Source organism: Delphinapterus leucas, chromosome 2 (genome assembly GCF_059928025.1).
Source record: "Delphinapterus leucas isolate spDelLeu-1000000601 "Yukka" chromosome 2, BTC_Dleu_Yukka2, whole genome shotgun sequence".
Lineage (NCBI taxonomy): Eukaryota > Metazoa > Chordata > Mammalia > Artiodactyla > Monodontidae > Delphinapterus > Delphinapterus leucas.
Genome location: NC_143130.1, coordinates 57873691 through 57889007, shown reverse-complemented (window position 1 = coordinate 57889007; position 15317 = coordinate 57873691). Strand labels below are relative to the sequence as shown.

The 15317-nt window shown below is 57.0% G+C and overlaps 8 non-coding genes across 8 annotated transcripts; all 8 read left to right on the top strand.

Annotated features, from left to right (window-relative positions):
- The first annotated feature begins 811 nt into the window (after positions 1-811).
- LOC149750064 (small nucleolar RNA SNORD116) lies at positions 812-905 on the top strand. The gene has a single exon (XR_016392419.1). It is a non-coding gene; the product is annotated as a small nucleolar RNA SNORD116 (small nucleolar RNA).
- A 2439-nt stretch (positions 906-3344) lies between these two features.
- LOC149750063 (small nucleolar RNA SNORD116) lies at positions 3345-3436 on the top strand. The gene has a single exon (XR_016392337.1). It is a non-coding gene; the product is annotated as a small nucleolar RNA SNORD116 (small nucleolar RNA).
- A 1182-nt stretch (positions 3437-4618) lies between these two features.
- On the top strand, positions 4619-4712 carry LOC149750062 (small nucleolar RNA SNORD116). Its single transcript, XR_016392418.1, has one exon. It is a non-coding gene; the product is annotated as a small nucleolar RNA SNORD116 (small nucleolar RNA).
- A 2439-nt stretch (positions 4713-7151) lies between these two features.
- Positions 7152-7243, top strand: LOC149750061 (small nucleolar RNA SNORD116). Its single transcript, XR_016392336.1, has one exon. It is a non-coding gene; the product is annotated as a small nucleolar RNA SNORD116 (small nucleolar RNA).
- Positions 7244-8425: 1182 nt separating this feature from the next.
- On the top strand, positions 8426-8519 carry LOC149750060 (small nucleolar RNA SNORD116). Its single transcript, XR_016392417.1, has one exon. It is a non-coding gene; the product is annotated as a small nucleolar RNA SNORD116 (small nucleolar RNA).
- Positions 8520-10958: 2439 nt separating this feature from the next.
- Positions 10959-11050, top strand: LOC149750059 (small nucleolar RNA SNORD116). The gene has a single exon (XR_016392335.1). It is a non-coding gene; the product is annotated as a small nucleolar RNA SNORD116 (small nucleolar RNA).
- Positions 11051-12232: 1182 nt separating this feature from the next.
- LOC149750058 (small nucleolar RNA SNORD116) lies at positions 12233-12326 on the top strand. Its single transcript, XR_016392416.1, has one exon. It is a non-coding gene; the product is annotated as a small nucleolar RNA SNORD116 (small nucleolar RNA).
- Positions 12327-14765: 2439 nt separating this feature from the next.
- On the top strand, positions 14766-14857 carry LOC149750057 (small nucleolar RNA SNORD116). The gene has a single exon (XR_016392334.1). It is a non-coding gene; the product is annotated as a small nucleolar RNA SNORD116 (small nucleolar RNA).
- The last annotated feature ends 460 nt before the right edge of the window (positions 14858-15317 follow it).

Below are 15317 nucleotides of genomic sequence, written 5' to 3'. Positions count from 1 at the left end.
TAAGGCAGGCTTCTTTGTCATGTTCTCCTTGGGCGACCAGATGCAGTTTAGGTTTCTCGTGATGAGAGGAGAAATCCAATGGGCCATTGTCCCCGGGAGGTTGGCCAAGCTGATGGCTCCTCCTCGGGTTGCGTCCTGGCTTGTGTGTGCTGCGTGAAGGGGCTAGAAGAGGCCTTAGCCAATCTTAGTCACGGCAGGCTTCTCTGGTGAGGCGTGGCTCTGGCACCTTTCCGTGACACATTGGGATCCCGGGGGAGAGAGACTATCAAGCCGAGTGAAAAAGACACGTGTGATGGCTGGCTAAGCCCGCAGGCTTACGGGTGGGTGGATAGATCGACGGTGGCCATAGGGTTCCTGGAACACACTTTCCCTTGTTGCGCCCGTGCACCCTCCTCAAGTACGCGTGTGTTCTCTCAGCCCGAATCAGGTGGAATGCCAAGGAAGGAATACCGGCAGCAGAGCAGCCTGGGGCCATCCGTATAATTCGTGATAACCGTTGAAGTGAGGAGAAGGAGTCTTGCAGGGGTGTTGGCGCACGTTCCTTGAGGATCCTGGTTCAAACCTTGTTGCGGTAAGCGGCACTTCTTTGCTAAAACCTAGAGGCTTGGCTACGGTAACTTGAAAAAGGGGCGACACACTCACTTTCTGGCCTTTTCTCGGGGAACACGAGCTTTGATGCCCTGAGAACTGGCTGCATTTCCTGCTCCATTGCTCGACACTGGCCGCTTCTGTATGCTGACGTGATTCAGCTCGCTGGCCGTCCCGTGATGGGATCCGCAACTTTGCATGTCCAAGGTTTGAGCATGTGCTTGGATCGACGATGACTCCCACAAATGCATTCCCTGGAAATCTGAAAAAAAAATGAGTGAGAAACCCCTACCGTCACCTCATTGGAACTGAGGTCCAGCATGCGGCTCCAATAAGGACAGTAGGGAGAGGTTCACATTGCATGTGCTGCTGTGTGTGCCCACGGCCACGTTGTTCAAGTGGAGGGCTGTGGCCATCTCATGGGGAGAAAAGCCACTGGGAGTGGAGCCTGGGATGCCAATTCAGGTGGGAAGCCTAGGGAGAGCGCGCCGTCTGTGGGCTCCTTGGTCTAGCCAGGACTGCTGTCCCCGGCCACGGTTCAGCATGTGGGTAGGAGAGGAAGTGCGAGCCATTGGTGGTCCTCTCGCCTGCACTTGAGTTCTACAAGCCGCCCCCACCGGCTGGTCGTTGCCTTGTGCCCTCACAGAAACAGAAGTCTCTCTGCCCATGGTCAGAGCAGGACTCCGGGCCTAGGGAAGGCTTCTTTGACATGATCTGCTTGGGAGACCAGATGCGGTTTAGGTTTCTCATGATGAGGGGAGAAATCCGACGGGCCATTGTGCCCGGCAGGTTGGCCAAGCTGATGGCTCCCCCTCGGGGTGTGTCCGGCCTGTGCGTGCTCTGTGAAGAGGCTAGAAAATGCCTTGGTCAAGATAAGTCACATCAAGCTTCTTTGGTGAGGGGTGGCTCTGGCATCTTTCCGTGACACGTTGGGATCCCCGTGGAGGGGGAAGGGCAAGGTGAGTGAAAAAGACACGTGAGACGGCTGGCAAAGCCCACATGTTTACTGGTGGGTGGAGAGATCGACAGAATCCATGGAGCGTTTGGAGGCATGTGTAGAGAGGGAACACGGGAGCTCGTTTGTGGACTGTCCCGCCTTTTTCCTCTCCTTGTTCGATTAACTCCATGGCGGGTCCCTGTGCTAGCGAGTGGTTGCCTTCGTGGCACAGTATGGTTTCTCCTCATGGGGGAGGATTTGGAGGCCGTGAGGTGTTTGTCCCTGTCTGTCCACGTTCCCCCTGTGTTGAAGATGTGAAGGTGTTCCTCAGTACAGCCCAGCGTCTTTAATACACCCAGCCCACATAGCGTTCCCTGAGGGTTGCAGATCTTCCCGGAGGTCATTGGGCACAACTAGGCGGAAAGAAGGGAGCTGGCTGCCAAGGAACGGCTACAGCTTTAAGGGCAGGAGAGGATGTGTGGTGCGGGGGTCATTTTTCCTGCCACCCGCTGGTGCGTCCAGACTGTGGTATCCGGCGTGCCTGGCCACAGGCCAGACAAGTCATAGCGGTTCAAGTGTCTAGGCTGTTGGCTGGGCTCTCTCATTGCACGGCTGTGGGTAACACGTTGCTTCTGGAAGACCTGGGCCTCACGGTTTCTCCAAGGGCACGTCACTGACGGGCCCAGTGTGCGAAAGTGCCAGCCACCACTGCAGGTGACCCAATTGCTGTCACTCTTTGCTCCGCCACTTTGCGCACTGGAATGGCTCCCACGCCGTTAGGCTGCGAGCGTTTTCCCCACCACGCTAGGCATCGGAATGGTTCGCGTGCCATTAAGTTTGTGTGTGGGCCAAGGTTAGGTCGTCTGTCTTAACAGCAGGCCAGGCAGTATGCCTGCTGGTGAGTCTCCCTTGATCAGTCCAGGCGTTCCTCACGTACCCTTTGTCACGGGTCCCTACGAGCCGCTTTTGATGGAGGCCGTCATATTCGGCCAAGGGCCCTTCCCTCGTGGAAGATCTCTTCCCCTTCAGGGCGCGTCCTTTTAGTGGAAGCGTATGTGCCAAGGGCGGATGTGTTCACCTGGAGGGCACTGGCTCTTAGTCTGAGGGGGCACAGTTGCCCTGAGGGGGGTTCTCAGGGATTCAGGAAGACATCCTTTTCCTGTGCTGGAGGGGAGAGTGCTCAGGAGAGGAGTTGCAGGGCCCGAGACCAGGGGGTTGTTGGACAGCGTGGCTCTTTGTCCCGATGGCCACAGGCTCTGAAGGCGTCTGCTCTACGTTGCTTTCACACTTGCCTGCAGACACACAGGCAAGATGGGCAGCAAATGAAATGTTGAGGGGAGATAGAGTACTCATCGCTGGGTGGTATCGCCCTTTCCCTCGGTGCCCCCGCGCACCCTCCTCAAGCACGCGTGTGTTCTCTCACCCCAAGCCAGGTGGAATGGCGGGAAAGGAGTTCCAGCAGCAGAGCAACCTGGGGCCGTCCGTATAATCCGTGATTCCCGGTGAAGTGAGGAGGAGGAGTCTCGCAAGGGTGCCGGGGTGCATTCCATGGGGATCCTGATTTAACCCTCGTTGCGGTAAGCAGCACTTCTGTGCTAAAACCTAGAGGTGTCACCACGGGAACCTGTGCAACGGGGCTATACCCTCACCTTCCGACCTTTTCTCGGGGAGCACGAGCTTCGACGCCCTGAGAACTGGCTGCATTTCCTGCTCCAATGGCTCGGCCCTGGCCGCTTCCATATGCTGACGTGATTCAGCTCGATGGGTGTCCCATGGTGGCATCTGCAACTTTGCATGTCCAGCGTTTGAGCGTGTGCTTGGATCGATGATGACCCCCACTAATGCATTCCTTGGAAATCTGAACAAAATGAGTGAGAAAACCCTACCGTCTCCTCATTGGAACTGAGGTCCAGCACGTAGCTCCCAAAAGGAAAGGAGGGAGAGGTTGAGGTTGCGTTTGCTGCCGTGAGAGTCCTCGGCCACGTTGTTCAAGTTGAGGGTTGTGGCCGTCTCGTGGGGAGAAGAGCCATTGGGAAAGGAGCCTGGGATGCCAATCCACGTGGGAAGGCTAGGGCCAGCGTGCCGTCTCTGGGTTCCTTGGTCGAGCCAGGACTTCTGTCCCCTGCCTCGGACGAGCATGCGGATAGGAAAGGAAGCGTGAACCGTTGGTGCTCCTATCGACTGCACTTGAGTTCTACAGGCCGCCGCCACCGGCTACTCGTTGCCTTGTGCCCTCCCAGAAAGAGAAGGCTATGCTCAGGGTCAGAGCAGGATTCCTGGCCTAAGGCAGGCTTCTTTGTCATGTTCTCCTTGGGCGACCAGATGCAGTTTAGGTTTCTCGTGATGAGAGGAGAAATCCAATGGGCCATTGTCCCCGGGAGGTTGGCCAAGCTGATGGCTCCTCCTCGGGTTGCGTCCTGGCTTGTGTGTGCTGCGTGAAGGGGCTAGAAGAGGCCTTAGCCAATCTTAGTCACGGCAGGCTTCTCTGGTGAGGCGTGGCTCTGGCACCTTTCCGTGACACATTGGGATCCCGGGGGAGAGAGACTATCAAGCCGAGTGAAAAAGACACGTGTGATGGCTGGCTAAGCCCGCAGGCTTACGGGTGGGTGGATAGATCGACGGTGGCCATAGGGTTCCTGGAACACACTTTCCCTTGTTGCGCCCATGCACCCTCCTCAAGTACGCGTGTGTTCTCTCAGCCCGAATCAGGTGGAATGCCAAGGAAGGAATACCGGCAGCAGAGCAGCCTGGGGCCATCCGTATAATTCGTGATAACCGTTGAAGTGAGGAGAAGGAGTCTTGCAGGGGTGTTGGCGCACGTTCCTTGAGGATCCTGGTTCAAACCTTGTTGCGGTAAGCGGCACTTCTTTGCTAAAACCTAGAGGCTTGGCTACGGTAACTTGAAAAAGGGGCGACACACTCACTTTCTGGCCTTTTCTCGGGGAACACGAGCTTTGATGCCCTGAGAACTGGCTGCATTTCCTGCTCCATTGCTCGACACTGGCCGCTTCTGTATGCTGACGTGATTCAGCTCGCTGGCCGTCCCGTGATGGGATCCGCAACTTTGCATGTCCAAGGTTTGAGCATGTGCTTGGATCGACGATGACTCCCACAAATGCATTCCCTGGAAATCTGAAAAAAAAATGAGTGAGAAACCCCTACCGTCACCTCATTGGAACTGAGGTCCAGCATGCGGCTCCAATAAGGACAGTAGGGAGAGGTTCACATTGCATGTGCTGCTGTGTGTGCCCACGGCCATGTTGTTCAAGTGGAGGGCTGTGGCCATCTCATGGGGAGAAAAGCCACTGGGAGTGGAGCCTGGGATGCCAATTCAGGTGGGAAGCCTAGGGAGAGCGCGCCGTCTGTGGGCTCCTTGGTCTAGCCAGGACTGCTGTCCCCGGCCACGGTTCAGCATGTGGGTAGGAGAGGAAGTGCGAGCCATTGGTGGTCCTCTCGCCTGCACTTGAGTTCTACAAGCCGCCCCCACCGGCTGGTCGTTGCCTTGTGCCCTCACAGAAACAGAAGTCTCTCTGCCCATGGTCAGAGCAGGACTCCGGGCCTAGGGAAGGCTTCTTTGACATGATCTGCTTGGGAGACCAGATGCGGTTTAGGTTTCTCATGATGAGGGGAGAAATCCGACGGGCCATTGTGCCCGGCAGGTTGGCCAAGCTGATGGCTCCCCCTCGGGGTGTGTCCGGCCTGTGCGTGCTCTGTGAAGAGGCTAGAAAATGCCTTGGTCAAGATAAGTCACATCAAGCTTCTTTGGTGAGGGGTGGCTCTGGCATCTTTCCGTGACACGTTGGGATCCCCGTGGAGGGGGAAGGGCAAGGTGAGTGAAAAAGACACGTGAGACGGCTGGCAAAGCCCACATGTTTACTGGTGGGTGGAGAGATCGACAGAATCCATGGAGCGTTTGGAGGCATGTGTAGAGAGGGAACACGGGAGCTCGTTTGTGGACTGTCCCGCCTTTTTCCTCTCCTTGTTCGATTAACTCCATGGCGGGTCCCTGTGCTAGCGAGTGGTTGCCTTCGTGGCACAGTATGGTTTCTCCTCATGGGGGAGGATTTGGAGGCCGTGAGGTGTTTGTCCCTGTCTGTCCACGTTCCCCCTGTGTTGAAGATGTGAAGGTGTTCCTCAGTACAGCCCAGCGTCTTTAATACACCCAGCCCACATAGCGTTCCCTGAGGGTTGCAGATCTTCCCGGAGGTCATTGGGCACAACTAGGCGGAAAGAAGGGAGCTGGCTGCCAAGGAACGGCTACAGCTTTAAGGGCAGGAGAGGATGTGTGGTGCGGGGGTCATTTTTCCTGCCACCCGCTGGTGCGTCCAGACTGTGGTATCCGGCGTGCCTGGCCACAGGCCAGACAAGTCATAGCGGTTCAAGTGTCTAGGCTGTTGGCTGGGCTCTCTCATTGCACGGCTGTGGGTAACACGTTGCTTCTGGAAGACCTGGGCCTCACGGTTTCTCCAAGGGCACGTCACTGACGGGCCCAGTGTGCGAAAGTGCCAGCCACCACTGCAGGTGACCCAATTGCTGTCACTCTTTGCTCCGCCACTTTGCGCACTGGAATGGCTCCCACGCCGTTAGGCTGCGAGCGTTTTCCCCACCACGCTAGGCATCGGAATGGTTCGCGTGCCATTAAGTTTGTGTGTGGGCCAAGGTTAGGTCGTCTGTCTTAACAGCAGGCCAGGCAGTATGCCTGCTGGTGAGTCTCCCTTGATCAGTCCAGGCGTTCCTCACGTACCCTTTGTCACGGGTCCCTACGAGCCGCTTTTGATGGAGGCCGTCATATTCGGCCAAGGGCCCTTCCCTCGTGGAAGATCTCTTCCCCTTCAGGGCGCGTCCTTTTAGTGGAAGCGTATGTGCCAAGGGCGGATGTGTTCACCTGGAGGGCACTGGCTCTTAGTCTGAGGGGGCACAGTTGCCCTGAGGGGGGTTCTCAGGGATTCAGGAAGACATCCTTTTCCTGTGCTGGAGGGGAGAGTGCTCAGGAGAGGAGTTGCAGGGCCCGAGACCAGGGGGTTGTTGGACAGCGTGGCTCTTTGTCCCGATGGCCACAGGCTCTGAAGGCGTCTGCTCTACGTTGCTTTCACGCTTGCCTGCAGACACACAGGCAAGATGGGCAGCAAATGAAATGTTGAGGGGAGATAGAGTACTCATCGCTGGGTGGTATCGCCCTTTCCCTCGGTGCCCCCGCGCACCCTCCTCAAGCACGCGTGTGTTCTCTCACCCCAAGCCAGGTGGAATGGCGGGAAAGGAGTTCCAGCAGCAGAGCAACCTGGGGCCGTCCGTATAATCCGTGATTCCCGGTGAAGTGAGGAGGAGGAGTCTCGCAAGGGTGCCGGGGTGCATTCCATGGGGATCCTGATTTAACCCTCGTTGCGGTAAGCAGCACTTCTGTGCTAAAACCTAGAGGTGTCACCACGGGAACCTGTGCAACGGGGCTATACCCTCACCTTCCGACCTTTTCTCGGGGAGCACGAGCTTCGACGCCCTGAGAACTGGCTGCATTTCCTGCTCCAATGGCTCGGCCCTGGCCGCTTCCATATGCTGACGTGATTCAGCTCGATGGGTGTCCCATGGTGGCATCTGCAACTTTGCATGTCCAGCGTTTGAGCGTGTGCTTGGATCGATGATGACCCCCACTAATGCATTCCTTGGAAATCTGAACAAAATGAGTGAGAAAACCCTACCGTCTCCTCATTGGAACTGAGGTCCAGCACGTAGCTCCCAAAAGGAAAGGAGGGAGAGGTTGAGGTTGCGTTTGCTGCCGTGAGAGTCCTCGGCCACGTTGTTCAAGTTGAGGGTTGTGGCCGTCTCGTGGGGAGAAGAGCCATTGGGAAAGGAGCCTGGGATGCCAATCCACGTGGGAAGGCTAGGGCCAGCGTGCCGTCTCTGGGTTCCTTGGTCGAGCCAGGACTTCTGTCCCCTGCCTCGGACGAGCATGCGGATAGGAAAGGAAGCGTGAACCGTTGGTGCTCCTATCGACTGCACTTGAGTTCTACAGGCCGCCGCCACCGGCTACTCGTTGCCTTGTGCCCTCCCAGAAAGAGAAGGCTATGCTCAGGGTCAGAGCAGGATTCCTGGCCTAAGGCAGGCTTCTTTGTCATGTTCTCCTTGGGCGACCAGATGCAGTTTAGGTTTCTCGTGATGAGAGGAGAAATCCAATGGGCCATTGTCCCCGGGAGGTTGGCCAAGCTGATGGCTCCTCCTCGGGTTGCGTCCTGGCTTGTGTGTGCTGCGTGAAGGGGCTAGAAGAGGCCTTAGCCAATCTTAGTCACGGCAGGCTTCTCTGGTGAGGCGTGGCTCTGGCACCTTTCCGTGACACATTGGGATCCCGGGGGAGAGAGACTATCAAGCCGAGTGAAAAAGACACGTGTGATGGCTGGCTAAGCCCGCAGGCTTACGGGTGGGTGGATAGATCGACGGTGGCCATAGGGTTCCTGGAACACACTTTCCCTTGTTGCGCCCATGCACCCTCCTCAAGTACGCGTGTGTTCTCTCAGCCCGAATCAGGTGGAATGCCAAGGAAGGAATACCGGCAGCAGAGCAGCCTGGGGCCATCCGTATAATTCGTGATAACCGTTGAAGTGAGGAGAAGGAGTCTTGCAGGGGTGTTGGCGCACGTTCCTTGAGGATCCTGGTTCAAACCTTGTTGCGGTAAGCGGCACTTCTTTGCTAAAACCTAGAGGCTTGGCTACGGTAACTTGAAAAAGGGGCGACACACTCACTTTCTGGCCTTTTCTCGGGGAACACGAGCTTTGATGCCCTGAGAACTGGCTGCATTTCCTGCTCCATTGCTCGACACTGGCCGCTTCTGTATGCTGACGTGATTCAGCTCGCTGGCCGTCCCGTGATGGGATCCGCAACTTTGCATGTCCAAGGTTTGAGCATGTGCTTGGATCGACGATGACTCCCACAAATGCATTCCCTGGAAATCTGAAAAAAAAATGAGTGAGAAACCCCTACCGTCACCTCATTGGAACTGAGGTCCAGCATGCGGCTCCAATAAGGACAGTAGGGAGAGGTTCACATTGCATGTGCTGCTGTGTGTGCCCACGGCCACGTTGTTCAAGTGGAGGGCTGTGGCCATCTCATGGGGAGAAAAGCCACTGGGAGTGGAGCCTGGGATGCCAATTCAGGTGGGAAGCCTAGGGAGAGCGCGCCGTCTGTGGGCTCCTTGGTCTAGCCAGGACTGCTGTCCCCGGCCACGGTTCAGCATGTGGGTAGGAGAGGAAGTGCGAGCCATTGGTGGTCCTCTCGCCTGCACTTGAGTTCTACAAGCCGCCCCCACCGGCTGGTCGTTGCCTTGTGCCCTCACAGAAACAGAAGTCTCTCTGCCCATGGTCAGAGCAGGACTCCGGGCCTAGGGAAGGCTTCTTTGACATGATCTGCTTGGGAGACCAGATGCGGTTTAGGTTTCTCATGATGAGGGGAGAAATCCGACGGGCCATTGTGCCCGGCAGGTTGGCCAAGCTGATGGCTCCCCCTCGGGGTGTGTCCGGCCTGTGCGTGCTCTGTGAAGAGGCTAGAAAATGCCTTGGTCAAGATAAGTCACATCAAGCTTCTTTGGTGAGGGGTGGCTCTGGCATCTTTCCGTGACACGTTGGGATCCCCGTGGAGGGGGAAGGGCAAGGTGAGTGAAAAAGACACGTGAGACGGCTGGCAAAGCCCACATGTTTACTGGTGGGTGGAGAGATCGACAGAATCCATGGAGCGTTTGGAGGCATGTGTAGAGAGGGAACACGGGAGCTCGTTTGTGGACTGTCCCGCCTTTTTCCTCTCCTTGTTCGATTAACTCCATGGCGGGTCCCTGTGCTAGCGAGTGGTTGCCTTCGTGGCACAGTATGGTTTCTCCTCATGGGGGAGGATTTGGAGGCCGTGAGGTGTTTGTCCCTGTCTGTCCACGTTCCCCCTGTGTTGAAGATGTGAAGGTGTTCCTCAGTACAGCCCAGCGTCTTTAATACACCCAGCCCACATAGCGTTCCCTGAGGGTTGCAGATCTTCCCGGAGGTCATTGGGCACAACTAGGCGGAAAGAAGGGAGCTGGCTGCCAAGGAACGGCTACAGCTTTAAGGGCAGGAGAGGATGTGTGGTGCGGGGGTCATTTTTCCTGCCACCCGCTGGTGCGTCCAGACTGTGGTATCCGGCGTGCCTGGCCACAGGCCAGACAAGTCATAGCGGTTCAAGTGTCTAGGCTGTTGGCTGGGCTCTCTCATTGCACGGCTGTGGGTAACACGTTGCTTCTGGAAGACCTGGGCCTCACGGTTTCTCCAAGGGCACGTCACTGACGGGCCCAGTGTGCGAAAGTGCCAGCCACCACTGCAGGTGACCCAATTGCTGTCACTCTTTGCTCCGCCACTTTGCGCACTGGAATGGCTCCCACGCCGTTAGGCTGCGAGCGTTTTCCCCACCACGCTAGGCATCGGAATGGTTCGCGTGCCATTAAGTTTGTGTGTGGGCCAAGGTTAGGTCGTCTGTCTTAACAGCAGGCCAGGCAGTATGCCTGCTGGTGAGTCTCCCTTGATCAGTCCAGGCGTTCCTCACGTACCCTTTGTCACGGGTCCCTACGAGCCGCTTTTGATGGAGGCCGTCATATTCGGCCAAGGGCCCTTCCCTCGTGGAAGATCTCTTCCCCTTCAGGGCGCGTCCTTTTAGTGGAAGCGTATGTGCCAAGGGCGGATGTGTTCACCTGGAGGGCACTGGCTCTTAGTCTGAGGGGGCACAGTTGCCCTGAGGGGGGGTCTCAGGGATTCAGGAAGACATCCTTTTCCTGTGCTGGAGGGGAGAGTGCTCAGGAGAGGAGTTGCAGGGCCCGAGACCAGGGGGTTGTTGGACAGCGTGGCTCTTTGTCCCGATGGCCACAGGCTCTGAAGGCGTCTGCTCTACGTTGCTTTCACGCTTGCCTGCAGACACACAGGCAAGATGGGCAGCAAATGAAATGTTGAGGGGAGATAGAGTACTCATCGCTGGGTGGTATCGCCCTTTCCCTCGGTGCCCCCGCGCACCCTCCTCAAGCACGCGTGTGTTCTCTCACCCCAAGCCAGGTGGAATGGCGGGAAAGGAGTTCCAGCAGCAGAGCAACCTGGGGCCGTCCGTATAATCCGTGATTCCCGGTGAAGTGAGGAGGAGGAGTCTCGCAAGGGTGCCGGGGTGCATTCCATGGGGATCCTGATTTAACCCTCGTTGCGGTAAGCAGCACTTCTGTGCTAAAACCTAGAGGTGTCACCACGGGAACCTGTGCAACGGGGCTATACCCTCACCTTCCGACCTTTTCTCGGGGAGCACGAGCTTCGACGCCCTGAGAACTGGCTGCATTTCCTGCTCCAATGGCTCGGCCCTGGCCGCTTCCATATGCTGACGTGATTCAGCTCGATGGGTGTCCCATGGTGGCATCTGCAACTTTGCATGTCCAGCGTTTGAGCGTGTGCTTGGATCGATGATGACCCCCACTAATGCATTCCTTGGAAATCTGAACAAAATGAGTGAGAAAACCCTACCGTCTCCTCATTGGAACTGAGGTCCAGCACGTAGCTCCCAAAAGGAAAGGAGGGAGAGGTTGAGGTTGCGTTTGCTGCCGTGAGAGTCCTCGGCCACGTTGTTCAAGTTGAGGGTTGTGGCCGTCTCGTGGGGAGAAGAGCCATTGGGAAGGGAGCCTGGGATGCCAATCCACGTGGGAAGGCTAGGGCCAGCGTGCCGTCTCTGGGTTCCTTGGTCGAGCCAGGACTTCTGTCCCCTGCCTCGGACGAGCATGCGGATAGGAAAGGAAGCGTGAACCGTTGGTGCTCCTATCGACTGCACTTGGGTTCTACAGGCCGCCGCCACCGGCTACTCGTTGCCTTGTGCCCTCCCAGAAAGAGAAGGCTATGCTCAGGGTCAGAGCAGGATTCCTGGCCTAAGGCAGGCTTCTTTGTCATGTTCTCCTTGGGCGACCAGATGCAGTTTAGGTTTCTCGTGATGAGAGGAGAAATCCAATGGGCCATTGTCCCCGGGAGGTTGGCCAAGCTGATGGCTCCTCCTCGGGTTGCGTCCTGGCTTGTGTGTGCTGCGTGAAGGGGCTAGAAGAGGCCTTAGCCAATCTTAGTCACGGCAGGCTTCTCTGGTGAGGCGTGGCTCTGGCACCTTTCCGTGACACATTGGGATCCCGGGGGAGAGAGACTATCAAGCCGAGTGAAAAAGACACGTGTGATGGCTGGCTAAGCCCGCAGGCTTACGGGTGGGTGGATAGATCGACGGTGGCCATAGGGTTCCTGGAACACACTTTCCCTTGTTGCGCCCGTGCACCCTCCTCAAGTACGCGTGTGTTCTCTCAGCCCGAATCAGGTGGAATGCCAAGGAAGGAATACCGGCAGCAGAGCAGCCTGGGGCCATCCGTATAATTCGTGTTAACCGTTGAAGTGAGGAGAAGGAGTCTTGCAGGGGTGTTGGCGCACGTTCCTTGAGGATCCTGGTTCAAACCTTGTTGCGGTAAGCGGCACTTCTTTGCTAAAACCTAGAGGCTTGGCTACGGTAACTTGAAAAAGGGGCGACACACTCACTTTCTGGCCTTTTCTCGGGGAACACGAGCTTTGATGCCCTGAGAACTGGCTGCATTTCCTGCTCCATTGCTCGACACTGGCCGCTTCTGTATGCTGACGTGATTCAGCTCGCTGGCCGTCCCGTGATGGGATCCGCAACTTTGCATGTCCAAGGTTTGAGCATGTGCTTGGATCGACGATGACTCCCACAAATGCATTCCCTGGAAATCTGAAAAAAAAATGAGTGAGAAACCCCTACCGTCACCTCATTGGAACTGAGGTCCAGCATGCGGCTCCAATAAGGACAGTAGGGAGAGGTTCACATTGCATGTGCTGCTGTGTGTGCCCACGGCCACGTTGTTCAAGTGGAGGGCTGTGGCCATCTCATGGGGAGAAAAGCCACTGGGAGTGGAGCCTGGGATGCCAATTCAGGTGGGAAGCCTAGGGAGAGCGCGCCGTCTGTGGGCTCCTTGGTCTAGCCAGGACTGCTGTCCCCGGCCACGGTTCAGCATGTGGGTAGGAGAGGAAGTGCGAGCCATTGGTGGTCCTCTCGCCTGCACTTGAGTTCTACAAGCCGCCCCCACCGGCTGGTCGTTGCCTTGTGCCCTCACAGAAACAGAAGTCTCTCTGCCCATGGTCAGAGCAGGACTCCGGGCCTAGGGAAGGCTTCTTTGACATGATCTGCTTGGGAGACCAGATGCGGTTTAGGTTTCTCATGATGAGGGGAGAAATCCGACGGGCCATTGTGCCCGGCAGGTTGGCCAAGCTGATGGCTCCCCCTCGGGGTGTGTCCGGCCTGTGCGTGCTCTGTGAAGAGGCTAGAAAATGCCTTGGTCAAGATAAGTCACATCAAGCTTCTTTGGTGAGGGGTGGCTCTGGCATCTTTCCGTGACACGTTGGGATCCCCGTGGAGGGGGAAGGGCAAGGTGAGTGAAAAAGACACGTGAGACGGCTGGCAAAGCCCACATGTTTACTGGTGGGTGGAGAGATCGACAGAATCCATGGAGCGTTTGGAGGCATGTGTAGAGAGGGAACACGGGAGCTCGTTTGTGGACTGTCCCGCCTTTTTCCTCTCCTTGTTCGATTAACTCCATGGCGGGTCCCTGTGCTAGCGAGTGGTTGCCTTCGTGGCACAGTATGGTTTCTCCTCATGGGGGAGGATTTGGAGGCCGTGAGGTGTTTGTCCCTGTCTGTCCACGTTCCCCCTGTGTTGAAGATGTGAAGGTGTTCCTCAGTACAGCCCAGCGTCTTTAATACACCCAGCCCACATAGCGTTCCCTGAGGGTTGCAGATCTTCCCGGAGGTCATTGGGCACAACTAGGCGGAAAGAAGGGAGCTGGCTGCCAAGGAACGGCTACAGCTTTAAGGGCAGGAGAGGATGTGTGGTGCGGGGGTCATTTTTCCTGCCACCCGCTGGTGCGTCCAGACTGTGGTATCCGGCGTGCCTGGCCACAGGCCAGACAAGTCATAGCGGTTCAAGTGTCTAGGCTGTTGGCTGGGCTCTCTCATTGCACGGCTGTGGGTAACACGTTGCTTCTGGAAGACCTGGGCCTCACGGTTTCTCCAAGGGCACGTCACTGACGGGCCCAGTGTGCGAAAGTGCCAGCCACCACTGCAGGTGACCCAATTGCTGTCACTCTTTGCTCCGCCACTTTGCGCACTGGAATGGCTCCCACGCCGTTAGGCTGCGAGCGTTTTCCCCACCACGCTAGGCATCGGAATGGTTCGCGTGCCATTAAGTTTGTGTGTGGGCCAAGGTTAGGTCGTCTGTCTTAACAGCAGGCCAGGCAGTATGCCTGCTGGTGAGTCTCCCTTGATCAGTCCAGGCGTTCCTCACGTACCCTTTGTCACGGGTCCCTACGAGCCGCTTTTGATGGAGGCCGTCATATTCGGCCAAGGGCCCTTCCCTCGTGGAAGATCTCTTCCCCTTCAGGGCGCGTCCTTTTAGTGGAAGCGTATGTGCCAAGGGCGGATGTGTTCACCTGGAGGGCACTGGCTCTTAGTCTGAGGGGGCACAGTTGCCCTGAGGGGGGGTCTCAGGGATTCAGGAAGACATCCTTTTCCTGTGCTGGAGGGGAGAGTGCTCAGGAGAGGAGTTGCAGGGCCCGAGACCAGGGGGTTGTTGGACAGCGTGGCTCTTTGTCCCGATGGCCACAGGCTCTGAAGGCGTCTGCTCTACGTTGCTTTCACGCTTGCCTGCAGACACACAGGCAAGATGGGCAGCAAATGAAATGTTGAGGGGAGATAGAGTACTCATCGCTGGGTGGTATCGCCCTTTCCCTCGGTGCCCCCGCGCACCCTCCTCAAGCACGCGTGTGTTCTCTCACCCCAAGCCAGGTGGAATGGCGGGAAAGGAGTTCCAGCAGCAGAGCAACCTGGGGCCGTCCGTATAATCCGTGATTCCCGGTGAAGTGAGGAGGAGGAGTCTCGCAAGGGTGCCGGGGTGCATTCCATGGGGATCCTGATTTAACCCTCGTTGCGGTAAGCAGCACTTCTGTGCTAAAACCTAGAGGTGTCACCACGGGAACCTGTGCAACGGGGCTATACCCTCACCTTCCGACCTTTTCTCGGGGAGCACGAGCTTCGACGCCCTGAGAACTGGCTGCATTTCCTGCTCCAATGGCTCGGCCCTGGCCGCTTCCATATGCTGACGTGATTCAGCTCGATGGGTGTCCCATGGTGGCATCTGCAACTTTGCATGTCCAGCGTTTGAGCGTGTGCTTGGATCGATGATGACCCCCACTAATGCATTCCTTGGAAATCTGAACAAAATGAGTGAGAAAACCCTACCGTCTCCTCATTGGAACTGAGGTCCAGCACGTAGCTCCCAAAAGGAAAGGAGGGAGAGGTTGAGGTTGCGTTTGCTGCCGTGAGAGTCCTCGGCCACGTTGTTCAAGTTGAGGGTTGTGGCCGTCTCGTGGGGAGAAGAGCCATTGGGAAAGGAGCCTGGGATGCCAATCCACGTGGGAAGGCTAGGGCCAGCGTGCCGTCTCTGGGTTCCTTGGTCGAGCCAGGACTTCTGTCCCCTGCCTCGGACGAGCATGCGGATAGGAAAGGAAGCGTGAACCGTTGGTGCTCCTATCGACTGCACTTGAGTTCTACAGGCCGCCGCCACCGGCTACTCGTTGCCTTGTGCCCTCCCAGAAAGAGAAGGCTATGCTCAGGGTCAGAGCAGGATTCCTGGCCTAAGGCAGGCTTCTTTGTCATGTTCTCCTTGGGCGACCAGATGCAGTTTAGGTTTCTCGTGATGAGAGGAGAAATCCAATGGGCCATTG